The sequence below is a fragment of the Canis lupus genome, chromosome 10, assembly GCF_011100685.1.
Source record: "Canis lupus familiaris isolate Mischka breed German Shepherd chromosome 10, alternate assembly UU_Cfam_GSD_1.0, whole genome shotgun sequence".
Classification (NCBI taxonomy): Eukaryota; Metazoa; Chordata; class Mammalia; order Carnivora; family Canidae; genus Canis; species Canis lupus.
Window position 1 is genome coordinate 15,881,349 of NC_049231.1, and position 27,982 is coordinate 15,909,330.

The following is a 27,982-nucleotide window of genomic DNA, read 5'->3' on the forward strand; positions in this document are numbered from 1 at the left end:
GGTTTATATCAGCAAACATTGGTCTTTCTGCCCAAGAATGTTCAAATGAGGAGATATTCCTCTCCTTTTCTATCCATGATATAATTGTAAACTAAAAACATGTTTTCTGGTTGGTCTCCTAGGAGAAAGCAATGAGATTTATTTTCAACTGAGGTTAGAGGAGATAAGGATTTAGGAAAATGAAATTCAGTACAAAATGTAATTGAAGCAACACATTCTAACGAACAGAAAGTATTTTTATCATAATTTGCTATGTTTAACTTTTTTTTTTTTAAACAATTGAGAAGATGCTTAAAACAATGAAGTCCAGACAGACAGGAATTGAAACAAACTTGCTTGGGTTAGATCTTTGTTATTGATTTTATAATGGACCACTTGTAAAAATGACTTAAATTAGTAGGCATTTTCAGGCTTTTAACATTTTAGAATAGAAATTTTAGAATAGAAATTTTAGAATAGAAATTTTAGAATAGGGCAGCCCTGGTGGCACAGTGGTTTAGCACCACCTGCAGCCCGGGGTGTGATCCTGGAGGCCCGGGATCGAGTCCCATGTCCGGCTCCCTGCATGGAGCCTGCTTCTCCCTCTGCCTGTGTCTCTGCCTCTCTCTCTGAATAAATAAATAAATAAATAAATAAATAAATAAATAAATAAATAAATAAGAAATTTTAGAATAAAATTTATCACTATATACTGGAGAATTTAAGTCAATGAGGAACATTGATACCCAGCATTATGACAACTTAGTAGCTATTTGTCTCTCCGTTTATCCACTACAAGCAGTTGAAACAACTAGAGAAAAAAAGCATCAGAATTCCAAAATTAATGATAAAAAATCACTGATCTTTTGCAACCATTAAGGAAATTAAAGCACAAGGCACTTTAATAGCAAGTCTTAATTTTTCCAATCTTCGGGAAGACTCCTTTTTAGCATTTCACAGACTGTATTTTGCAAAGTTCACAAGTCCTCCGTTATATTCTGATAGATGAAAACAGTCCCTGTTAATGATTGCTGCCTTTCGTTCGGCTTAGAGAGCTGCTCGCTGACTTGATGAGGCGTCAGTGAGGAGCGCAAGCCATGGACTGCAGCCTGAGGCCTGGGCCGCGTCTACTCCGCAGAGCCCTGGTCGTGTCTGCTCTGGAGGGCTGGGCCATGTCTACCGCAGGGCTGCAGGGCCTTAGCGCATCTACTCTGCAGGGCCTAGGCCGGGTCTACTCCACAGGGCTGGGCCACGTCTACTGCAGGGCCACAAGGCCTAGGCCGCATCTACTCCACAGGGGTGGGCCAGGTCTACTGCGGGCCCAGGGCCTAGGCCTCATCTACTCCACAGACCTGGGCTGTGTCTACTCCACAGGGCTGGGCCACAGCTACTCTGCAGACCTGGGCCGCATCTACTCCACAGGGCTGGGCCGTGTCTACTGTGGGCCACAGGGCCTAGGCCGGTCTATTCCACAGACCTGGGCCGTGTCTACTCCACAGGGCTGGGCCGCGTCTACTCTGCAGACCTGGACCATGTCTACTCTGCAGACCTAGGCCGCGTCTACTGTGGGACGCAGGGCCTAGGCCTCGTCTACTCCACAGACCTAGGCCATGTCTGATCTGCAAGGCTGGGCCGGGTCCACTCTGCAGACCTGGGCCACGTCTACTCTGCAGGGCTGGGCCGTGTCTACTGCGGGCCACAGGGCCTAGGCCTCGTCTACTCCACAGACCTGGGCGGTGGCTGATCTGCCGGGCTGGGCCGCGTCTACTCTGCAGACCTGGGCTGTGTCTACTCCGCAGGCCTGGGCCGGTCTCCTGCAGACCACAGGTGGGCCGCGGCCTTCAGGGGCAGGGAGCTCAGAGGCAGGCACTGCACAGGCCTAAAGGCTGCAGGCCCCCTTCCCGCAGTCTTTGCATTGCCCGGGCCTCGTATCTGCGGTCACCACGCCCGCTGGGCAGCCTGAGCCTGAAGGGGCAGAGAGCAGCCCAGAGGTCAGCCCAAGGTAATAATACGTTATATTTTTTACTAGATTACTGATTTGATGTTTTAATGTTTCATTATGGATTATTGCATGTATGTTCATGAAGATGATCTTTTTTCTTGTAATACCTTTGATTTGATAACAATGTAATGTTAACATCATAAAATGTATTAGAAAGTGGTCTCTATTCTTTAATTTTTGGTAAAGATTTTTTAATATGTATTATTTCTTCTTTCAATGTTAAGAGAATTTTCTAATGATATCAGTTGTGTCTGTAATTCTGTTTGCAAAGTTTTCAGAAATTCAATTAATTTAGTAGATAAAGAGCTATCCAGGTTATTTATTTCTTCTTCAAATTTTAGAATTTTGTGCATTAAAAATTTTATTTCACACATCCTTATACTATCTGTTGGAAGTAAAAGCTTAATTTTATAATAAACTCTTGACCTGCTTTCCCAAGTGGTTTTTCCATTTTCCAATTTCAGCAGTACTGTTAAGCCCACTAAGTGAAATTATTTTTCAGATGTTGGATTTTTTTTTAATCTCCAGAAGTTCTATTTGGTTCTTTTTTTATATCCACCTTTTTTTCTCATTATGTTTATATTTACCTGTAAATTGATATGCATTTTTAATAATAGTTATTTGAAGGTCTTGTCTGCTTAATGAGGCAATGCTGTATTACTGACTTTTCACCTGATGATGTGTAACATGTTGCTATTGGCTATACAAGTTTAGTAATTTTTAATCAGAGGTTTCACACTATTACATTTTTTGAATGTTTAGATTTATTATCTTCTTTGAAAGAGTGTTGAAGTTCATTTTATGTAAGCCATTTAACCCTTTGAATTCAAACAATGACTTGTTTTTAAGTTCCACTCTGGTGGGCTCCAAGGGTAGTTTGGAACTTCTACTGAAATGTTTCCTTTCCAGTCTTTCTTCTAAGTGCCAGGTACTCCACCCCGGCTAGTAGAAACTCAAACATTTCCCAGACCTTTGTGAGTCTTGAGATTGTTTAGCTTACAACTTTCTCTGCAGCATTTTTGTTGTTGTTGTTGTTGTTGTTTAACCAACCTTACAGAGTCTCACCCTATACCTTTGCAGACTGCTATTAACTACAGATCTCCGGTGCCATTATGAATATTTCTGAAGTATTTCTCTGTATGGATCCCTTTTCACAAATACCCAGTTCTGAAATTTATCTGCCTCAACTTCCCCAACTCTTCATGTCTACTCTCATCAGCAAGTCATCTGTGCTGTGTCAGGATTTCTCTGCCCCATCTTGCAGTTATTGTAATTCTGTGTCTAAGTAGAAGGTTGAAATAAATGTGTACTTAGTAAGTTGATGTCATTTTTCCACTCAGTTTACACCAAAACCTTGTCAGAAAAATCTTGTCAAAGTGAAGTATGGCTTTGAAGCGATAAGCATGTTTGAATTAAATTAATGCCCAATATTACTTTTGTTTTTTGCTTCCCATTTTGTCTTAAGATTCTTATTATGACAATACACATTTATATATGTCACAGTTGAAACTATACAAAAATATGTGATAATAGCATTGTCAAGGTATTTTGTTACATGTTTTTGCCATCACTTTTTAAAAAACAAAACAAAACAAAAAACCTTTGTGGGGGTATCTGGGTGGCAGAGTCAGTTAAGCAACCAACTCTTGATTTTGGCTCAATTCATGATCTCATGGGTCATGAGAGATCCAGCCCCAAAAGGCACCACACTCTGGGAGTCTGCTTGAAATTCTCTCCCTCTGCTCCTCCCTCAACTTGTACAACTGCACACACCCTCATTCTCTCTCTCAAATCTCACTCTCTCTCTAAAATAAAAAAATCTTTAAAAACATTGATATTATAGCTTATTTTTATCTTTCATTATTTTATTTATTTAATAAGAATTTGTTTTTCTTATTAAAGTAACTTCTAAATGCACAAAAACTGAATGCTAGGTCCTATGAAAGACAGAAGGAGATAAATTAGGAGTAGCAGAAATATTTTTTTTTCCTCAGATTCACCATAGTTTCATTAAGAATTTAAGTCTATATCCTGCCCCTTTTAATAGAATGGACCATTTGAGAGAGTAGTGAGGAGAGTAACAGAGCACACTCATGTAAACCTTAGTTATAATACAGGGCAGAGTGAAATAAGTGCAATTATAAAAATACAAATAATCTCTCTGTGAAGGCAGAGACTGTACAGTCGATTCAAATGGCGAAGTAGGAGATGACTTCAGGGTGATGTCATGGATGTTGAGTCTTTGAAGAATAAAATTTTGAAAAAACAGATAATATCACATGAGATTATACACAACACTATGTTTTTAAAATACATATTTCCAGAGCTCTATTACCCAGACATGGACCGATATGACAAAATTACACTTGAATAAAACAGTTTAGGGAACAGCATGGAAAAGGTAAGAAAAACAAGACTAGGGGATCCCTGGGTGGCTCAGCGGTTGAGCGCCTGCCTTCAGCCCAGAGCGTGATCCTGGAGTCCCGGGATCAAGTCCCACATCGAGCTCCCCGCATGGGGCCTGCTTCTCCCTCTGCCTGTGTCTCTTCCTCTCCCTCTGTGTCTCTCATGAATAAATAAATAAAATATTAAAAAAACAAGACTAATAAGAAAGATAAATGGTAGAATATGGTACATCATTTTTTAAAAGCAAATTTAAAAACATTGCCCCAACGCTACTTAAGTAAAATTAATTTAACGATCTCACAGATGAAATAAAAAATAATTATTCTGGAAAATAATTATAATGTTCTTCTATTCATTTTAAATGATCAGCACACAATGTGTGGGAATAGAGGTAAGATCAACAGCAAGTAAGAGTAGAGACCACATAAGTCTTCTTTGCAGGAACCTACAAACTTTAGTGGAGTCAAATGTTATAATTTAAAAAAAATTGTATTGCTATGAATAATAAACATTCTATCAGGAATTATTGGATGCATATACTACCAAAAATCTGAATATATAGAGGTAGGTGAATTTAAATAATAAATGAAGAACAACTTGTACTAATTTGGAAGCTGAAATCAGTGCTTATTGCCAGAATGACATCTTTAATGTAAGATATCTCAAAAATAGGAAGAAAGATGAAAAGCTCATGGTCAGTTAGTTCAAAAGGAAGCAAAACACTAATTAATCCCTTGAGAATCCTCTAATCCCCATTTGTTTCTCAGACAGTTGCAAAGGATCCAGTGGGAAGATTTGAGAATTTACTAGATGGAAGGTGCAAGGATTCCTGAATCACCACGTGGAACCTGGCTGTCAAGGGTGGATTGGACTGACCTCTGAGTGAGAAATAAATCTTTTAATTTTAGAGCAAAGAGGTTTCAAGGTTGTCTGTTTCAGCACTGGCATGCTATGATACCATGAAAAAAGGTATAATATTTTGGATGATAAAAGCTTCAATTTTAAATATAATGAACCACTGGCTGGGCACATGCAGAAAAAGAAGCCTTCACATTTTTACATCAGTTAAACAATCACTGCAGATTGCATCTAATATTTGCTTCATTGTTAAGAATAAAGTAAAAACTGGGGAGAGTGTGGAAAGGAGCAACACGGATAAAGATAGGAATAGAGCTCCAGTCTTAAGAGAAAATCCTAAAGAATGGATTTTGCCTATGGAAAGAATACAATTTTGTGTCTACAATAATATTTTGGGCTGAGCATCAGAGTCATCAATCAAGTTAAGAACAATTTAGATATTAGAGACTACTAAAAAATAATAAAATCTTTTTTAACATCAAGAATTTGATAAGATACTAAGGAAATAATGCATGACCTAGCCAAGATCTAGTGGATGTGGAAATATGGAATAGAAACGTCACTCCCTCTATCTTGAAGACAGTTGAAAAATACAGTGAATTTAAGCTTGGGTTTAAGTGTTAGAAGAAAATGTCCAGGATTTGCCTAAGGGAGAAAATCTGAAGGCAGAAAAGCTAAAGAATAACAAACTCAAAAGTTAGAAAAAGGAAATGAACAAGTCCAAAGAGTAGGTGACTGGAAATGCTAGGGGTAAAAAGTAAAATTAATGAAATGAAAAACTTACCAAATGTAATCAACAAAGTCTAAAGTTGGTTCATGACAGTAATAGATATTACTATTATATTGTTATATTATATATAAATTATATATATAATATATATTATATAAGTATATAAATATATATTATATATATTAAATATATATATTTATATATATATATAAATATATATATTTTAGTAATATATTTATATTACTATAAAATAGACTAACCTTCAGTGAGATTTGATAAATTAATATAGGATATAATGAACAACTTTATACTAATAAACCTGAAAATTCATACAAAATAGACAAATCTTTAGAAGAATACAAGTTATACATTGACAAAGGAAGAACTATATATTCTAAATCATTGAATTAAATCAGTAGTCAAAAATTTTATTTGAAGAAAATTCTTAGTCTATATGGCATTGGTAATATTATAACTTCCAGGGGCATATGATTCTAATACAACACCGACTGTTCTAAGAAATGGGAAAAGAACATATGTATATCAACTGTTTTATAAGATTAGCATGGCCTTGATATAAAAAACAAAGATAATGCATGAAAATAGATTTCCATACAAATTTCACCCATGAACATAGATGAAAAATGCAAACCCAAATATGAACAGACCAAACTCAACAATGAATAAAAAAGATAATGTAACCTATCTTATTGGATTTATTTCAGAAATTCAAGTTTTTTTAAATTGGTGTATCAATTAACATAATGTTACCAGATTAAATTTGAAGGAGATAAAATATATCATCTCAATAAATGCAGAAAAAAAGTTATCTATTTTTCTTGTACATGACTTTGTGTGTGTATATATACTTGGCAGTGGAATTTCTGGGTTAAAGAGCAAATACAGGAGATACTTGCAAGTTGCAAATATTGTTTCTCACTCAAGTCAATATCTTAAATATGTCCTTTGAGGAACAGAATTTACAATTTTGGTATAGATCTTTATTAATGATTTTCTTTGTGGAAATTTTCATCTTCAACAAATTTTCTTTTCTTTTTTCCTTCCTTCTTCCCTTCCTCTCTTTCCATCCTTCCTTCTTTCCCTTTTATCTGCCTTTTTTGTTAGTGTGGCAATACACATTCATGGCCTCTAAGGTGAATTAAGATCGAGTTGTTACATTTTCCTCAATTAATAAACATCTGCCAGACTGCAATTACATTCTATTGAATATAAATATTCTAATTGCTGAGAAACCGCATAGAGGAAAAACTAAAGACAGGATGTGGGACAACTGTTTAATAAAAATTATATACAGAAACTATCATCTTAGTGAAAAGGGAGGTAATATTTGAAATGATCAGTTCATGAATTTTGAACCATTATGTATAGGAAATGTAAAAATAGCAGATCTCCTGACATGCACAGGAATTAGGTAACCAGAAATGAGACAATTTATTTTATTTTTTATTTATTTTTTAAAAGAATTTATTTGTTTGTTTGTTTATTTATTTATTTATGTATTTATTCATTCATTCATGAAAGACAGAGACACAGGCAGAGACACAGGCAGAGGGAGAAGCAGGCTCCCCGCAGGGACCCTGATGTGGGACTTGATCCTGGGACTCCGGGATCATGACCTGAGCCAAAGGCAGATGCTCAACCGCCGAGCTACCCAGGTGCCCTATTTTTTTAAATGCTTTTTAAAAAAGATTTTATGTACTTATTCATGAGAGACACACACAGAGAGGCAGAGACACAGGCACAGATCGATGTGGGACTCGATCCCAGGACCTGGGGTCACACCCTGGGCCGAAGGCAGACTCTCAACCTCTGAGCCTCCCGGGTGTCCTGAAATGGAACAATTTAGCACGGCCTTTAAGAGTGGGTTCAAGAGCTGGACTGCCTGAAGCACAGCTAGGGTCTTCCATATATTAGCTGAACGACTTTGGAGAATTTTCCAAAATTCTCTGTCTTAATGTCCTTGTCTGTAAGGGAAAGTAATGACATCACACACATCTTAGGATTGAGTCCATAGAACAATTACTGGAAAACACGGCACTTCCACCAAACTTGCAATCTGCCTGGAGTCATTCCTTAGACTTCGGCTTCTCCCGAATTCCTCATTGCTGGCCACGCTTCCTGGCTGTAAATCCAAACAAATCCAATTAGTCTTCTAACCTTTTTTATATTAATTATGCTGCAACTTCGTCGATTTCTTCTCCACATCGGTTTCAGAGAAGCCTCCCTTCAAGACATCTGATCTTGGCCTCTCATGTGCCCATGGAATTCCACACCATTACTCACCATTATTCTTATTTTCTCCCTCCAGATGTTTTGCTTAACACTGTTTGCCGTGTATTATGTAGTCTCCTTTCCTTTACAACATTTTCCCACTGTGTCCTTTGTCCCAAGCACTTTTCTTCAGGACACCGGCAGCTAATCAGACCTCATCCCAAGCCTTTATCCGGTTCATGCCCTTTTGTAACGTGCTTGTAATGCATTGTCACTTATTTTTTCTAAATCAGATATTTTTATGTAGCTACAGCTGTGAGAGTAACAATGATGTACAGCATTTTTTATGTTTCTTCACATGTGCATTTTTCAAAGCAGTATTATTTTTATGCTCAGGATCAATAAGCAAAAAGATGAACAAGGTATTTTAAAAGTAAGAGGACTATTTAAATATTTACCCTTTTAGCACAACTTTATAATCACCCAAGGAGTAGTTTGATGTAGAAGGGTCTGGTTCTACCCTGCTGGACAGCTTCGGGCGAATCCCTTTGCACGTCTGCATCTCCGTGTTGTCAGACGGGGTATGGGTTGTGTGTTGGACACTGGGTTGTGTGTTGGACAAACCATGGAACTTCAGAATTCTCCAGCAAGACCCTTTGAAACTGCCAACCATTCCTCAGCTCTGCAAAGGACACCTCAGTGACTGGTGCCGACATGGCCCTTTGTGGATATGTGCACAAGTTTTCCTGAGATACATCCTTAGGAGAGGAATTTCTGGGTTATGGAGTATATTTTCATTTAATTTAACTAAGTACAATCATATTGTCTTCCAGAGTGACTACAGCAGTCTACGGTGACTGGGCGCTCAAATATGGACACCTCCACACAAACCCTTAGCATTTTCAACTCTTGGGTCTGTTAGCTGTGGAGTGAGCGACACCTTCTCTCTTTGATTACTAAGGGACTTTAACAACTGTTCTATAAGTAGCATTTTAGGTTATTTCCATACTTTGTCTGCTCTTTTTTGTACTTTTTTTTTTATTCATAACAGCTAAGTGGTGAAACAATCTCTATCAATTTCCTAGGGCTTCTGTAATAAAGCAGCACAAACTGAATAAAGAGCATAAAAATAATACTGCTTTGAAAAATGCACACTCAGCACAACCCACTAGAGGGTGGGTTCAAACTATTGACCTGTAGTATCTCACAGTTACTGAGGACAGAAGTCTGAAATCAAGGTGTCTGCAAGGTCATGCTCCCTCTGAAAGACGCAGGAAAAGGATCCTTCTTGGTATCTTCTAGTTTCTGATCGTTTCTGGCAGTTCTTGGCATTTATTGGCTTAAAATCACCTCTCTCAGTCTCTACCTTCACCTTCACATGGCCTTCTTTCTTTTTTATGTTTCTGTGTGCCCTCTCTTTTTCTTATAAGGACACAAGTCTTTGGGTTTAAAACCCATTCTAACATGACCTCATCTCAACTAAATATATCTGCAAAGTTTATATCCAACTGAAGTCAATTCTGAGTTTCTGGGTGGATTTGGAATTTTTTTTTTTTTTTTTTTTTTTTTGAGGAAGCGGGTGGGGCAACTGTTGGACCAAGATACAACCTAAGTGTTCATTGGGATGCCTGGCTGGGTGGCTCAGCAGTTGAGCGTCAGCCTTTGGCTCAGGGCATGATCCCGGGATCGAGTCCCACATCGGGCTCCCTGCAGGGAGCCTACTTCTCCCTCTGTCTATTTCTGTGTCTCTCATGAATAAATAGAATCTTTAAAATAAATAAATAAATAAATAAATAAATAAATAAATAAATATTCATCAAATGATGAATAGATAAACAAAATGTATATCCATCCGTACAATGTACTTTTATTTGGCAATCCAAAGGAATGAAGCAGTGAACGACACACGTTACCACATGGATGAACCCTGAGGCTCATGCTAATTGAAAGAAGTCAGAAAAAAAAACAAAAAAGAAGAAAGAAGTCAGACACAAAATGCTACATGTTATGTGACGCCACGATTACAAAAAGTCTAGAATAGGCAAATCTGTAGAGACAGAAAATACATTAGTGGTTGCCTAGGACGAGAGGAAGCATGTGGAATGACCACTATCGGTTTCTTTTTGGGCTGATAAAAATATCTTAAAACTAAAAACTTTATTTATAATTTATTCATTTATATTTAAATTCAGTTAATTAACATATAATATATTATTGGTTTCAGAGGCCGAGGTCGGTGATTCATCAGTCTTATGTAACACCCAGTGCTCATCACATCACATTCCCTCCTTCATGTCCATCACCCAGTTACCCCATCTCCCTACCCCCGTCTCCTCCGGCAACACTCAGTTTCCTAGGATTAAGAGTCTTGTGGTTTGTCTCCTTATCTGATTTTGTCTTGTTTTATTTTTCCTTCCCTTCCCCTATGCTCCTCTGTTTTATTTCTTAAATTCCACATGATTGAGATCATATGATAATTGTATTTCTCTGATTGACTTATTTCACTTAGCGTAATACCTTCTAGTCCCGTCCACAGTGTTGTAAACTGAACTGTATACTTGAAGTAGATGGATTTTATGGTATGTGAATTATAACTTAGCAAAAGCTATTTAAAAATGACTCATACATCTGGATTTGTAGGGAGGATGTTATGCCATACTTCCAGAATATGTAGTGACATTGGGTTTCTTTTTGTTGTGGACTCGAGTTTACAGAAGTATTATCTATATACGTCTAGATATATGCCTGTATTGGGTTTAGCTACTGAAAATTCTCACAATCCGTCATCTATTAATTTTCATAATGGTAACGTTTGTCAACTAGATTTCCTTTATTTTTATGTAAGCATATTCATCAATTTTTTTCTGGTTTATATTTTTGAAAAATTTTTAAATCTGTCCTTTTCTAGCATGTCAGTAAAATGTTCTCTCATATATTAATATAATTACCTTGTAGTTTTTCCTTTCACATTGAGATTTTTATTCTATCTGAAATTCAAGTTTCATGGGTAATTTTATTTCTCTTCATGTTGTGAGCCAGTTTTTGTAACACCATCTACTATGTAATGTGTACTGTATGCTTATTAAGTGCTTGCACACAAATGGTTGATGTGTTACTTCCCTCTTCTTTTCAGTTAGACAAGTCTTATAACATCACCACACTATTTTCATTGCTGTAATTCTCCTTTGTCATTTCTTATACAGAATAGCATATTGTGTTCTTTCCTCAATAGAGTAAGGGCTCCTAAGGTTTTAAATCATCTCTCATCATATTGACTTTCCTGCAATTGGCCCACTATCAGCATATGGGAGACAATCAGTTAAATATGAATACATGAATGGACAAATTAAAGGAATAGCATGTAGAAATTATATATATAAGGTTCAGTAAACCAAAATAAATTACCAATTGTTTATGAAATTATAAAAAATAGATGCACTTTACAAGAAGCATATAAGATATAAAGAAATGAAATTGTCATAGGGCAGGATGGGACATGTAAAGAGGAGGGATTGTATACAAACTTATTCCTTCAAAAAAGGACAAATCTAAAAAATAAATAAATAAAAAGGACAAATCTTATGTCAAATTAATATAATCAAAATTTAAACATAGCATTTTTGTTATTCAAATTAGTGTAATCTTGTCTAAGAGTTATCATCTCATTAGTGTTATGTTTTATTACAATGAGGGAATTGCTGATTTTGAGTTTGAAAATTAATACTAAATATAACTTTAAAATCTGCTTTAATTTGGGGATCTAAAGTTTTATTGCGCTCATAAAATGTTCAGGCTCAGCCAACACTAATTGCTATTTAGACATTGTTTGCAGGTGCAAATATGAAAACATTTCATAAAATTATAAACACTTTATTATATTTTAAATACCTGTATTTTATAAAAACTAGTAATGTTTGAAGTGATTTGCATTTAACTGTTTTTTAAAAGAATTCAAGAAGTCAACACAATTATAATTATTCTTCTTTGAAAAAGAATATTTATATTTTTAAAATATCTCAGACTGATCCTTGTCTCACATTACTTCTATCTGTATCAAGGCTCCAGGGCTCCATTAGCATATGTTCTAATATCAAATATCATTTACACTCTGCATAATTTGTACACCTACTTTCTCCTAGTAAAGTCTCTTTTTGCAGTTATATAAGCACAAAACAAGATAATGTACAAAAATGTCTAGAATATAAAAAGACAACTGCATTATTGGCCTTCTACAGAGTCATTTTGAAGGGAAACCAGAAGTACATTCAAAGTTATATTCTCTTGAGCTCTAGAGAGACTATAGAGAAACTAACCTAGAGACTAACGAGATAATCTGTAAATAGTTTAACCTATAGGCCAGACGTTAGAAAAGGGAATGGAGTAAAGGGAGGAAAGAGAGGAAAGGGAATTCAAACAGACAAAGGGCAATTTATACTTGCTGAATGATTACCATGAGCCTCACTTTACACTTGGTGTTTTCATATACCATTTCTCATCTAACAGCCAACAAAACGCCACACGTTAAGTTATTTTCTCTATTTAAATGCTACAGCTTTCTTAGTGAGGACATGGAGGTTCAGAATGGACACCTGTCTGATGTCTCAGGAGCTGCTCGGGAACACCAAGGCCAGAAGCTAGTCCTCCTGGTGCTCCATTCAGCATGCATTCCAATATAGCAGGAGGTCACGACCAGATTGAAAGTACAGATATTTTCTTAGAAGGGATAACATAATGTAGTATTCATAAATGTTATGAAATCTTGTGTTTTATCAGTTCCATGACATCTATACCCAAATTATTATTAACACTTAGCCACCAAATTTTAGTTGACTTGCCATTATATGAATAAATTTCTCAATTACACACCCGTAGTTCTGACTTTTGTGCATTTCACGTCATTACTTTAGAATAGCAAAAATGCATGAAGGCTTTAAAAGCAAAAAAGAACAAATGTTGGCTTTTCAAGGAACTGGACAAAACCATTTGCCCAAATCCTTAGTTTACAGCTGGAAACACGTCTATAATAAACTACCTTAAATAGACAATTACCCTAGCAGGAGAAAGATCTTTCTTTCTGAAGATACACTTTATCTTTTATTGTGGGCATTTTTGTAAAATAAGGATAATTTAGAAATGATGTTTAACTTGATGTTGTTACAAAGGAGGGGGCAATTAGAGAAAGCACACAATACTTTTCTAAATCTGATGCAATTATAGTATGTTTCCACCTACTTTTGATATGTTTCCTCAAACTCTGAAAATGCAGTTTGAAATTTTAATGTATTAGGAATCTAATTAATCATGACTGTTGGGTCACCTGCAGGGTAGATAAATTTATTATTAGATTTAAGGTTTTGAACTTCTAAAAATTCTATTTTATTTTCATGTTTCTTTGTCTGAAGCAGTTCCTTTCAATTATGCAACAGTAAATTTCATGTCTAACAACCAAAAAGACTGCTGTTTCATCAGAAGGGATCCATGTGCTTTTTGATATTTTTGTACTTTCCTCTATGGCTCTATGGTATTACTTTTAAAGAAAAAAAAGAGTTCATTTAGATTAATATTCAGATAAATTTTAAACTTTTAAAACCATGACAAACTTGTTGAGGATGTTGGGGATTATCATTTATAGTAACTAGCCTTGCCTCACTATGCTTGGGTGTCTCCATTTTATGATTTTTTTTTCATTTTATGAATTAATAACATTGATGAATATTATGTATTTTAATAGAATTTATTTTAGCAGTACTCATTACACGCTAGACAATGTGCAACGAATCTTATATGCAATAGTCTGCCTTTAATTTATGCACTAGACCAATTTGGAAGCTAAATAGAGATGATGGGGAAACTGAGAAACAAAATGGCAATTTGACTTAAACAGGTCACATAGCTTGTTGGGAGCAAACTCATTAGTGGGCTCCAGAGGGTGAGCAGTTACAGTTCTATAACAGGTACCAAAAAGTAGCTATAGTGGGGAAAAGTGTTGAATAGCCATTCCTGTGAAGTATATGGAAGGTGGTTTTGCTAGCAACTAGTTGACTAGTAGCATTAGTTAATGATCTTGGATTGAGAATGAGAAGGGAAAAGAGGCTGAAGGAAGGATAGACAACTTTGAAAGCTAAAATGTGAACTCTTGACTTTCTTGCTTCAAATAAAAAAAAAAAATTAAAGTCTATGTCCACTGATACAAACGTGACTATTTTTAACTAAAGTTTAGTCAAAATGCTTCAGGCCATTAAGGAAAAAAAAAAGTTGTCAGTTAAAACAAAACAACAGGCTAGTTGCTTAACTTTCTTTCTTTCTTTCTTTCTTTCTTTCTTTCTTTCTTTCTTTCTTTCTTTCTCTTTCTTCTTTCCTTCTTTTTTTCTTACCTTGCCAACGAAAACAGACAAACTGGTATATACAGAACAGATCTGAATTGTAGAGTTTGTTTCTTCTCTCATTCTTACACTTGTGAAAGGGAGATGTTTAAATATTGTCACAGAAACCTAGAAGTTGTAGATGCATGGGCGATCTGATGAGAAAGAAAAATACTTTTCTGAATGATCAATGACACTGTGAATTACAGTCCTCCATTCACCTAAAAATCAATAGTGAGGGCAGGTTTTATCTGATGAAGTCAAACCTTCACAGGCTTCATCTTTTAACCTCTAATGCATTATAGAGAATGCTGTTTAAATTTATATCAAAATTTCTGTACTTGGCTGAAATCACAAGAATATGGATGAAAGACACTTTGTAGAGTTCTGTATGTCCACTAGGCACCCAAATGAATGAATCAATTGCAATTTAATATGGGTAGTAAGTTTAGAAAGGGTTAAGCAAAGGGGATGAGCAAAGGTTGAAAAACAAGACCTATTAGGAAAAAAAATGTTAAAATAAAAGAGGTAATTTAGCCTGGTAGAAAAATTGAGAAGTAATTTAAAAATAGTCATCAGAGATATGAAGTCTATTTTAGAAATGGTGGTGGCTGGTTGTTTCTTTTTTCCAACAAGAAAAGAACAGAAAGAAATAGAGTCAATGTATTGTAAGCCATAAAAAGGGAATATTTTAACTTGCAATAGTTACAAGTAATGAAATATAATAGTTATGAATATAATAGTAATGAAACTATTGTAGCAATAGTTACAAGTAATCAAATATTATTTTCCAGACATTTACTAATAGAGACTAAATCTATTTTTGAGATATAAGTATGTATGCTTATAATACATCCCCGTGTATGTAATTTGTGTGGAGTAATTTGCAAACATTTCTTAAAAATAGATGGATTCTGGGGCACCGGGGGGGCTCACTGGTTGAACGCCTGCCTTCGGCCCAGGTCATGATCCTGGGGTCCCGGGATCAAGTCCCACATTAGGTCCCTGCAGGGAGCCTGCTTCTCCCTCTGCCTGTGTCTCTGCCTTTCTGTGTGTCTCTCATGAATAGGTAAACAAAATGTAAAAAAATAAAAAAGAAAGAAAGAAAAGAAGGTTTTGTTTTTGTTTTTGTTTTGTTTTTGTTTTTGCCAGGGCCTTGAGTGCAGACTCTCATGACCCCACTGAAAGTGAAAATCATCAGCTTCATTGAGTCATAATAATGCCATACGTCTGTATATATTATTTGAATAAAAAGTCACTATTAGATTTTACACAATTAAAGATTGTTAACCAGGCTAGTATGAATAGCACTACTGAGGAATGGAGATTGAAGGATAAATATTGAACTGAAATCCAAGTCTTTTATTTTTATTTTAAAGCAAGATGGTAAAAAAATAAATAAATAAGTAAAGCAAGATAGTTTCTTTTCCATAATATAATTACATTAAAAATAAATAACTTCTCAACGGTTTGGCTTCAACGTGGATGAGAACCTAACAGATATATTGAACCACCAAATACAAGCGGGAAACAACCACCCACAACTGATCATCAGGGGCTAATAACCAATCACAAGAGAAGAAAGGAAGGAGAGGCTGGTCCCCTGTCAATGCAAGTGGAGGGACAGTGCCAAGGTGGACAAGACCACTAGGCAGGTAGAGATGCCCCTGTGAGCTGGTGCAGCCAAAGACCCTCTGACATCTCTACCACCTATTCAAGAAGCACATGAGAGAAACAGGACCCACAGATTTGTCTGTTATCAACAGCTGATAAAGACAGTAAACAAAATAAGCTTCATCTAGAGCAGAACCAAGAGGCCCAGAGGAATTCTGCTGATCCAAGTAACATGCTGTGTGTAGAGACACCTGGAGACCTAAAACCATCTGCAAAGTCTCCAGAGGAGTCTGTGCAGAAACGGCCAACCACCTAGAGACTAACTGTTACAGCAACAACATACACAGATTGCAATGATTAAAATAAAATCAATGAGATATGAAAACAAAATAAAATAATAAAATAAAATAAATAATAAAAAAATAAAATATAAAATAAATAAAATAAAAAATAAAATAAAATAAAATAAAATAAAATAATAAAGGATTTCCCTAGGCGTGCTTTTGCATTGTAGTCTTGGACTTGTTATGCAAAATGTTTTTACTGAAATGACATTTCCCTTTAACTCAAGGGTTCACTGGTGTCTTTCTTTTCCAAACTTAATTTCCTCTCTTGAAGATGGGAGTAATATTTCCCTTTTTATCCACTTGAGAGCTTTTATGAGGATTTAATAAGATGATAGCATGAAAACCCTTTAAAAACGTAAACTTCTAGAAACACAGAGCATTCTAGTCATGGTTTTAATTTGTCATGTCTGGCAAATCACTTCTGAAGTCCATGCCCTGGAGGCTTGGGGTCAATTAGCTGCCATGTTCCTTTGCTTCTTTCAGATTTGAAAAAAGTTTGACAAATGTCAATCGTGGTATCCAAATTGGACGAAGGAAATGATCAGATGACATTCAAGTAATGCTGAAACCAGATCATGATAACAGGTCTTCTGATGGTGCTTAGGTTGCAACGGGTCCCTCCCTGGCTGTCTGAGACCAAGGGGAATTCGCTGAACGAAGAACTGGAAACCTCGGCTGGGACAAAGCAAGAACTAACAGCCCCAAAGGTTGAGGGAGCAAGAATAAAATGACAGAGTCAGGCGGCTGCTCTGACCAGTCAGGGTTCCTCCCCGTCCCCAAGACCTGGGTCACTCAACTCCCCATCAATGTACCAGAGAGTCTAACAGGCTCAGCTGGGTTTGCGTGCCCACATCTTGTAGGGGCAGGCGATGAAAATTAATGGTACTTTCTCAAGGATGCAAACAAGTAGGAAGAAGAAATGGTCACTTGAGAGTCTTCTACTAGAAGTGAGAGCAGACAGTGACTAGGAAACCAACCAGCACAACTGTCTACTCCAGAGCACAGACCTAGGGCTTGTCACTGGGTAAACCTGGATAGATTCAATGTCTTGCCAAAATTTCCAAATACTGGAGAATGTTTTCAGTTGATTTTAAACAAACCATGTGTTATTTCTAATAACTTCTAAGAAATTCCAAAATTTAGAAATATTTCTGAATGTATATAAAAACGTAATAGAGGATGAAAAATACATTAACTGATGCGCAATTTCTTCTTTTTGGCTGTGTCATCATTAGAATTGGTTGGAAGTCTGACACTTTTCATAATTAATGAAATAACATTTCTGTCCTAGTGTCTGAAAGGATTTGTCTAGATCTCAAATGGCTAATAAACCTGTATGTTAGGTTTTACCTTTAAAATAATTGAAATAGGGATCCCTGGGTGGCGCAGCGGTTTGGCGCCTGCCTTTGGCCCAGGGCGCGATCCTGGAGACCCGGGATCGAATCCCACGTCGGGCTCCCGGTGCATGGAGCCTGCTTCTCCCTCTGCCTGTGTCTCTGCCTCTCTCTCTCTCTCTGTGACTATCATAAATAAATAAAAAATTTAAAAAATAAAATAAAAAAAAAATAAAATAATTGAAATAATCATTCTAATTAGGCTAAATGTAGCCTTTTGATCCTAAGTGTTTATCAAAATATCCAATGCAGTTATTTCCTAGCAACACTGTCCTATTTTCAATGAAGTCTGTTAAAAATATCCCTCCATGTTATCTAATTGTCTCTGTAAGAAAATAGTTCTAAACCAACTGTCTTAAAGACCACACATTTATTCATTTATTATTTTATTTTGTTATTATTATTATTATTTTTGCAAATACTTATCCAACAGCCAAGACACTGGGAAGATACCAATAAACTTCTACCACTTATGAAGCTTAAAGTCTCATATGGAAGGAAGTAGGGGCATTTTCAACAAATGCCCCTTTACCAGCTTTGAGAAATATATAGAAGAAACACTTACGTCTGCCTGAGAGAATCTGGTGATGTTTGTCAAGTAAGGTAGGCTATAGGTCTATATGGTGTCTTCTTTCCAGCTCTATTGAAAAATAATTGACATATAGCATTACATGACGTTAAGGTTTACAACATCATGACTTAATGTATGTATATATTGCAGAATGATTATCATAGTAAGTTTAGATAACACCCAGTGCCTCACATATTCACAATTTTTTCTTGTGATGACAACGTTCAAGATCCACTCTCTTAGTAACTTTTAAATAGACTGTACGAGGGATCCCTGGGTGGCGCAGCAGTTTGGCGCCTGCCTTTGGCCCAGGGCGCGATCCTGGAGACCCGGGATCGAATCCCACGTCAGGCTCCCGGTGCATGGAGCCTGCTTCTCCCTCTGCCTGTGTCTCTGCCTCTCTCTCTCTCACTGAGTGCCTATCATAAATAAATTTAAAAAAATTAAAAAAAAATAGACTGTACGATATTGTTAACTATACTCACCGTGTCGTGCATTACATCCGCAGAACATATTTCTCTTACAACTGGAAGTTTCAAGTCGAAGATGCTGTGGGAGTATATGGGGAATGTTAACATGATTGGGATAATGGGCAGGCTAAAATCAACTCCTTGTCTCCCTGGGGTGTTTTCCATACACAAGTACAGTGGTTACAATAATGCAAGCTATTGTAACAAACATCCCCACAGCTATGTGTTTTGAGATAAGTTTATTTCTCACTCAATTAGTGCTTGAATGTGGGTATGTTGCAACAGTACACAACTTTTCTTTATTTTTTATAAATTTATTTTTTATTGGTGTTCAATTTGCCAACATACAGAATAACACCCAGTGCTCATCCCATCAAGTGCCACCCTCAGTGCCCATCACCCCATCACCCCCATCCCCCGCCCTCCTCCCCTTCCACCACCCCTAGTTCATTTCCCAGAGCTAGGAGTCTTCCATGTTCTGTCTCCCTTTCTGACATTTCCCACTCATTTTTTCTCCTTTCCCCTTTATTCCCTTTCACTATTTTTTATATTCCCCAAATGAATGAGACCATATAATGTCTGTCCTTCTCCGATTGACTTATTTCACTCAGCATAATACCCTCCAGGTCCATCCACGTCGAAGCAAATGGTGGGTATTTGTCGTTTCTAATGGCTGAGGAATATTCCATTGTATACAGAGACCACAGCTTCTTTATCCATCATCTGTCGATGGACACCGAGGCTCCTTCCATAGTTTGGCTATTGTGGACGTTGCTGCTAGAAACATCGGGGTGCAGGTGTCCTGGCATTTCACTGCTTCTGTATCTTTGGGGTAAATCCCCAGCAGTGCAATTGCTGGGTCATAGGGCGGATCTATTTTTAACTCTTTGAGGAACCTCCACACAGTTTTCCAGAGTGGCTGCACCAGGTCACATTCCCACCATCAGTGCAAGAGGATTCCCTTTCTCCACATCCTCTCCAACATTTGTGGTTTCCTGCCTTGTTAATTTTCCCCATTCTCACTGGCGTGAGGTGGGATCTCATGGTGGTTTTGATTTGTATTTCCCTGATGGCCAGTGACGAAGAGCAGTTTCTCATGTGTTTGTTGGCCACATGCATGTCTTCTTTATTTTTTTAAATAAATTTAATTTTTATTGGTGTTCAATTTGTCAGCATACAGAATAACACCCAGTGCTCATCCCGTCAAGTGCCCACCTCAGTGCCCGGAACCCTCTTACACTGTTGGTGGGAATGTGAACTGGTGCAGCCACTCTGGAAAACTGTGTGGAGGTTCCTCCAAGAGTTAAAAATAGACCTGCCTTACGACCCAGCAATTGCACTGCTGGGGATTTACCCCAAAGATACAGATGTGATGAAACGCCCGGACACCTGCACCCCACCCCGATGTTTATAGCAGCAATGTCCACAGTAGCCACACTGTGGAAGGAGCCTTGGTGTCCATCGACAGATGATAAATAAAGAAGCTGTGGTCTATGTATACAGTGGAATATTCCTCAGCCATTAGAAATGACAAATACCCACCATTTGCTTCAATGTGGATGGAACTGGAGGGTATTATGCTGAGTGAAATAAGTCAATCGGAGATGCACAAACAGTATATGGTCTCATTCATTTGGGGAATATAAAAAAATAGTGAAAGGGAATGAAGGGGAAAGGAGAAAAAATAAGTGGGAAATATCAGAAAGGGAGACAGAACATGAAAGACTCCTGACTCTGGGAAACGAACTAGGGGTGGTGGAAGGGGAGGTGGGTGGGGGTGGGGGTGACTGGGTGGCAAGTATACAACTTTTCTACACACGGTGACTCAAGGACCAAGGTTTCTCCTATTCCTAAGGACTCCCTGAGTTCTCTGCTTCCAGCTGAAACATGAAGGTAAGTAGGGTAAAACAGAAACAAAACCAAAACAAAACAAAAAAAGAAACCCCAAAACTCCTTTACTTAACTGTTTGGCCCAGAAATGACATAAATGGCTTCCGCTTACAATAGTCTTATTGGCCCCACATGCCTCTTTTCCCAGTGGCAGCTCTATTCTATGAAAACAAGACTATAACATGATTGATAGTTAATTGTCCTGCTTCAGAAGTTAAAGTGAAGGATAAATAGAAGGGAGAGAGGGTGGAATGGGAGAAGGAGGGAGGGAGGGGGAGGGAATAGGAAAAACTAGCAGGTACGGAATTTATAAAATATATGATGATACTACCAATGATTTTATCAAAAGTGATCAAGAGCAATTGACATTTTTTTTGCAGATTAAGAATAATAAGACATAAAATTGGGGAGAATTATGGGCTCAAATCACTTACTACTCTTGAAAAGGCTTTATTTGGGACTTTAATTTCTCCTGGGGGATGGATAATGAATGTCAATGAACAGACATATATATTTCAACATGTGTAGATCTCAAAAATGTGTGACATGGGGAAAAAAGTCCACAATAATTGAATGATGTAAACTGCATTATACTAATTGTATAAATTAAAGCACAAGATATATTGCTACTTAGTGTTTATGGATAAATATATATTTAGAAAAATTATTAAAGTATGGGGTAGTGGAAGAAGTCATACTAAATTCTAGGCAATGGTTTTCTGGGGGATATAAATAATAATGTAAAATTGTAGAGGTATATAAAAGATTCCAAATTTATCCATAATATGTTATTCTGTTTATTATAAAAAAATCAGAATAAAATATGGGAAATGTCAATATTTTTTCATTTAAAGTACTGGGTAACAAGGCTGTTTCTTGAAAATGATGTTTTCCATATTGAAGAGACACAGCCAATTTCATTGAGTCCTTTCCAAGCAGGTGCTTAGATGCTCACATTTAGGACATTTTTATGATCCTGAGGTTATATTATTTAGCCATGTTTAATTTTTTTTTATTTTATTTTTTTATTTATTTATGATAGTCACAGAGAGAGAGAGAGAGGCAGAGACACAGGCAGAGGGAGAAGCAGGCTCCATGCACCGGGAGCCTGATGTGGGATTCGATCCCGGGTCTCCAGGATCGTGCCCTGGGCCAAAGGCAGGCGCCAAACCACTGCGCCACCCAGGGATCCCCTATTTAGCCATGTTTATACTGTAATCTGAGAGTGTGTGCTCTTTTTTGTGATTTAAAAAATTTTGGACAACATTACTGAGTCTTGTTTGAATTTGGAAAAATAGGAAAAGAATTATCAGCCAAGACCATATAATATGATTGGATTTTTTTTAGCCCATCTCTGAAGCTTTAGAAGGCTCAAGATTAGCTTCTCACAAGGTTCCCAGAAAGATACAGAAAAGAACAATAGTTTCTATCCGGAAAGTTACCACCAAGGTGGGAGAAGTATTTATCTGGGAATCTGTTCTCTTGCCTGACAGGTCAGCTACGTTCCTGGGTGGCTTCAAGTTAAGAGAACAGAATGCCAACTATCGTTTCTTTTCCTCCGTATTATTCCAACATGGTCCATAACGCAGGAACTCTGACTTTAGGAACAGTTCCGGAGAAAGCCTCTTCTTTCTCTGTAGCCGTCTTTTGCTCTACTCTTTAGAAGCAGCAGTGACTCGTTTGAATGGTAAAATGATGTCTTAATTATAACTTTGGAGGTTAATGATATGAAAAATATTATCACAAGTAACTGATGAAAATGAGAGAGCACAAGAGAAAGGGAAAAAATAGGCAAACATCATGAAAATATGAAGTATCCAGCCTCTGCTTCCAGAGACTGGTTTTGGTCACACAAGACATGCTTCACTATTGGATCACAAACCACCAAAATATGTGTAAAACCTTGGTTTGCCAGAAGTCAGTCTCATTCAACGAGAGGTCTTTTGTATCCCGTCAGGTTACTTATTCAAACCAGGCTGAAGAGGAACCACGATAACAAAACAAAAACCAGCTGCAGGCCCTTAGTCTGTACAGTTTTCAAAAACCAAGCCGACAGGATAATACGGACTACCCTCTATGGGTTGGACTCCAGCATGGAACTGCATTGACCAGCCGTGGCTGCATTTGGGTTAGGTCTGGCTAAGTCAGCATCGTGACTTCAGGCATCCTCAGCAATAAGTAGAAGGCCATAGCCACCCATCAGAAATTTGTACTCACACAGATGGGTCTTATGGCAAGTAAGTGGGTGTAGTATCATGTACTGCAATATGGAAAACTCTGCTTCATGGCGCAGTATTGAAAACTCAGGAGAACAAGGGCTCCTGCACCAGAATTTCTCCTGCAACCAGGGAGGTAAGACAGCTTGAAAAGAGAGGAGCTAGTAGCAAGTAGGTTTGAGACAGCATTCAAGAAGCATTCTCCAATCCTGTTATATCTGTGATTTTGTGCATATAAAAAGAATAAGATCATTTTTTCCAAGAATCAATCTTCACCCTGTTGGGAGTATACTCTCATTAAGGGTGCATAGCTTTATGGGTTTGTCAAATTCATTCATATTTTTTAATGTGGTTGTTGAATGCAATATCATTTATACCAATTGTGTGACATACCACATTTATTCTTCTATTGATGAAAATGTAAACATTTCCAATTTTTGAATATTACATATATTCTTGTACTTTTTATTGGTAACATATGTAAGTAATTCTGTTGGGAATAGTGTACTTGGATATTCACGTGTTTAGCTGTAATTTTGCCAAATTTCCAATTGACATTCCCATAAGAAGTTTTCGAAAATTTTAGTTGCTCTAATTCTCACCAATACTTTTATATTGTCAGCATCTTAAAACATTAATAATTTTGATGAAAATATGGTAGTATGTCATTGTAACTTTAATTTGTATTTCTTTGATGAAATTTCATATACCTATTGCATATTTAATTTTCTTCTTTTGTGAAATGAATGTCTCTGATCATTTATCTGTTGGGTTGTCTGTTTTTATCTTTTTAAAGGATATTGTTTTAGGATTTTAGATATTCTGAATGTAAATACCTTCCCAAATATATCTTCTGAATATCTTCTCTTGGTCTGTGCTTGCTTATTTTACTCACTTTATCTGATAAATAAAAGTTTTTAATCTTAATAATATCTATTTTATCTGTTTTTTTTTTCTTTAGGTCAGCACTTTCTTTTTTCTTTTTTTTTTTTTAAATGGGCTCTATACCCAGTGTAGAGCCCAGTGTGGAGCTTGAACTCATGACTCTGAGACCAAGAGCTGAATGCTTAACTGACTGAGCCACCCAGCCCCTAGGTTAGCACTTCTAATTTCTTAGTAAAAAATTGCACACTTTACTGGCAAAAAATATTTTCCTATGTTTTCTTCTAAGACTTTTATGTTTTACCTGTCACTTTTATATCTGTAACCAATCTTGCTTTGCTCTTTATGTATAGTGTGAAGTGTCAAGATGGCTTTTTAAATATATATATATATATATATATATATATATATATATATATATACTTACAAAGTAATTTTTAAAAAAGCACTCCATGGGACAAATTTTTCACAAAATTACTCAAAATCTAGATTCCACAGAAGAAAATGTTTATGATAAATTTGACAACACAGGCACACAAAAAAATCACCTTAGGAAAAAATAATCATAAAGTAAGTCAAAGAACAAAATTAAATTGTAAGGGGATGTTTTGTATGAATTATTCAATTTTTCATTGTTTGTATATAATAAAAAACACAAATCAATAAGAAAAATACTGATGAGCAAATATATAATTTGTCATATTTGTTAAGACACAAATAAAGCTTCTGTAAAAAAAAATGCCAATATAACAACAGGTAAAACAAGATAGCTTTAAAACTAGATATTTTTTTCTGTATCATAAGATTGTATGTGTATAACAAGTCCAGGCATTATATTGTTGCTCAGCCTCCCCCCAAAATGTAACTTCTATCCATGATTTAAAATCACTGATTTATCTCTTCATCTTATACGGATATATTGAAGCCACTAGTGTTCCCTTCCTCCAGGGAAAGAGATATAAACATTTCATAGAAATTGAGTGTTAAACAGAGTAAAATGACAAAATTAATTTTCTAACAAAAATTATAAATTTTAACTACAAATAGATACTATTTTTTCACATAGCATAAGGACAAAGAACTAAAAGTTTGATTCCACACATTGTGAGGGAGGATTGAGGAAAGAACCATTCTCCAATCTCCTGATTTCTCTTGGAGGAAATGTAAACTGAAATACTGTCACAATTTGACAATATTTACAAAATTTTTGAATTCATATATCCTTTTACCCAGATAGCCGATTCATTGTTATTTAGCTTCCTTACATTTGAGGAAAATAATAGATGTGCAAGGACATTTAGAGCAGCACTAGAAATACAAGACATATGTTTATTAACTAGGGCTGATTCAAATCAATCATGCTTATACATGCAGTGAAATACCGTGCACCATTAAGAAGAGTATGACAGTTCTATTTAAACTGATATAAAAGGGCAGCCTGGGTGGCTCAGTGGTTTAGCACCACCTTCAGCCCAGGGTGTGATCCTGGAGTCCTGGGATCGAGTCCCACGTCGGGATCCCTGCAGGGAGCCTGCTTCTCCCTCTGCCTGTGTCTCTGCCTTCTTCTCTCTGTGTCTCTCATGAATAAATAAATAAAACCTTTAAAAATAAATAAACTGATATAAAAAAGAATGCTATGTCACATAGGGATTTATTTTAAAGCAAGGCATAGACTATTAGATTTAGTACAGTACCTTTCTGTGTAAAAACAACAAAATTATGCATGTGTACATGTGCATCTCTCAAACAATAAATTAGAGGGAGGAATATACCAGAAAGTAGGAATGGTGGACAGTATCCTGGGGAAGGATACTGACCTATGTGGAGATGAAGAAGACAGGATTTAGTCTTAAAGTTATTTTTTTAAATTCCTTCTGAATTTTTATTGTATGAATGTATAACCTTTGTAAAACAAACAAAAACAACAACAAAAAACAGGTTATACTTAAGAGAATTCAAAGATAGAAAAAGCATTCATTGATGGAAAGATGTAACCAATTGTTAAACCAAGCTTAGGATTCTAAATGTTACCTAAAATAAGCATATGTAGTTTAATGTCAACTGAAAATAATGTCATCTCAGGTTAATGGTTCTGACTGCCTTGTAAATACCAAGACAGAATCAAGGTAAGTATATCTTTAAATAAAATCATAACTAGTATGCCTAAGGAAGGACTTTTATGTCCATTATGAAAAGTTATAAAATGGATTTTTCCCAGTAATTTAATCCACGGATTTATTTTTTTTAAGATTTATTTATATATTTTGAAAGAGAGTGGGTGGAGGGGTGGAGGGAGAGAATCTTCATGCAGACTCCCCACTGAGCACAGAACCTAACTTGAGACTTGATCCCGTGACCCATGAGATCATGACATGAGCAGAAACCAAAAGTCAGATGCTGAACCGACTGAGCCACCCAGGTGCAGGCCCCTAATCCACAGATTTTCAATGCATATGCTAATAAACTGAGCAGCAAGTAAGAATTTAGAAAACCTGTGATCTACTCCCTCTATGTATTACTACTGGCTCACTCTGTGACTTTGAATACCTAATGTAGTATTTTTCAAGTTCCAATTTTTAATACATAAATTTGGACATATACCTACTGTACTTTGCATCTGTTAAAGTCAAAATAGCAAACAAGAAAAAAATTTCTAAGTGATAAAATCAGGACCTGATGTGTTCCCAAGGGTAATATCAAATGTTTAATCACCAAGACACCAATCTTTGCATAATGGGTAGTGTTTCTGCCCCACTATGGCTTGAATTTAAGAATATCCTCTCATTCCACACCTTGATACCAAAACGAGACAAAGACCCACTAAAAAAGGAGAATTACAGGCCAATATTCCTGATGAAAAAGAATGCAGAAAATTCTCAACAAGATACTAGCAAATCAAACATAACAGTATATTAAAAGAATTATTTACCATGATCAAGTAGATTTTATTCATGGGCTGCAAGGGTGGTTCAATATCTGCAAATCCATCAATGTGATACAGGACATTAATAAAAGAAAGGATGAGAACCATATGATCCTCTCAATAGATGCAGAAAAAGCATTGATGAAATACAACAGTCATTTTTGATAAAAACCCTCAACAAAGTAGGTATAGAGGCAACATACCTCAACTTCACAAAGGCCATGTATGAAAGACCCATAGGAAATACCGTCCTCAATGGGGAAAAACTGAGAGCTTTTCCCCTGAGGTCAGGAACACGGCAGGATGTCCACTGTCATCACTGTTATTTAACATAATCCTAGAAGTCCTGGCCTCAGTAATCAGGCAACAAAAAGAAATAAAAGGCATCCAGATCAGCAAGGAAGAAGTTAAACTGTCACTATTCACAGACAACATGATACTCTATGTAGGAAACCTAAAAGACTCCACCAAAAAGTTGCTAGAGCTGATATCATAAATTCAGCAAAGTCACAGAATATAAAATCAACACACAGAAATCCGCTGCATTTCGATACACCAATGTTGAAGTAGCAGAAAAAGAAACCAAGGAATCCATCTTGTTTGCAACTGCACCAAACTATAAGATACTTAGGAATAAACCTAACTGAAGAGGTAAAGGATCTGTACGCTGAAAACTATAGAACAAAGCACTTACGAAATAAATTGAAGGAGACACAAAGAAATGGAAAAACATCCCATATGCTCATGGGTTAGGAGAACAAATATTGTTAACATGTCTATTCTATCCAAAGTCAACCAGAATTTTTTTTTAAATAAATTAATTTTTCATTGGTGTTCAATTTACCAACATACAGAATAACACCCAGTGCTCATCCCGTCAAGTGACCCCCTCAGTGCCGTCACCCATTCACCCCCACCCTCTGCCCTCCTCCCCTTCCACCACCCCTAGTTCGTTTCCCTGAGTTAGGAGTCTTTTTCTTCTCCCTTCCCTTATATTCCCTTTCACTGTTATTTATATTCCCCAAATGAATGAGAACATACACTGTTTGTCCTTCTCCGATTGACTTACTTCACTCAGCATAATACCCTCCAATTCCATCCACGTC

At 36.5% G+C, this 27,982-nt stretch overlaps 1 long non-coding RNA gene across 1 annotated transcript in view; it reads right to left on the minus strand.

Moving 5' to 3' along the window:
- Positions 1-7,700: 7,700 nt before the first annotated feature.
- LOC106559348 overlaps positions 7,701-27,982 on the minus strand; it is a 38,936-nt gene continuing 18,654 nt past the window's right edge. The window contains exons 2-4 of the long non-coding RNA XR_005365149.1: positions 18,981-19,044; positions 18,490-18,564; positions 7,701-8,118 (exon numbers count right to left, since the gene is read on the minus strand). This is a non-coding gene — a long non-coding RNA (uncharacterized LOC106559348). The remainder of the gene's footprint in view (positions 8,119-18,489; positions 18,565-18,980; positions 19,045-27,982) is intronic.